Raw genomic sequence first — 509 nt, 5'->3', positions numbered from 1 at the left:
ACATGACAAAGGGAGGCTCTGCATTTTGCCATGAAAGGAGGATTGATTACCTCCATCTGGGACTTGCAAGGGGGTTATAGAGCCTGTCTCAGACCTGTCTTGCTCTGGAAAGGAGAGTTGGCCGCCTCTGTTTGGGACTTGCAGGGGGCCTTGGAGCATGTTCCCAAACCTGTCTGATTCTGGTAGAGAATTCTCCATGAAGGAACCGGGTTAGCCACAATGGAGGCTCCACCTGAAGTCGAGGGAGACGTCCCTGACAACCAGGAGATCATCGAACGTCCGCGTTGGACGCCGTTTGGTCTAGCATTTGGTAAGGACCCTATACGGACTGGTGTGAATCTGGTGCATGTGGTGGAATTGACCGGCTGGCGCGTGTGTTCGTTGCCTGTGCATGTTTGTCGGGTTGCAGGAGTGATTTTGATTCTGTGCCTCTTTTTATTGTGGCCTCTGTTCCTTTTCTTTCCTGTCATGGGACAAACCCAAGTAACTCCTAAGAGTTTAATCTTAGA

Source organism: Tupaia chinensis, unplaced genomic scaffold (assembly GCF_000334495.1).
Source record: "Tupaia chinensis unplaced genomic scaffold, TupChi_1.0 Scaffold144677_1, whole genome shotgun sequence".
In the NCBI taxonomy this organism is placed as follows: domain Eukaryota; kingdom Metazoa; phylum Chordata; class Mammalia; order Scandentia; family Tupaiidae; genus Tupaia; species Tupaia belangeri.
This window is presented reverse-complemented; position numbering follows the sequence as displayed.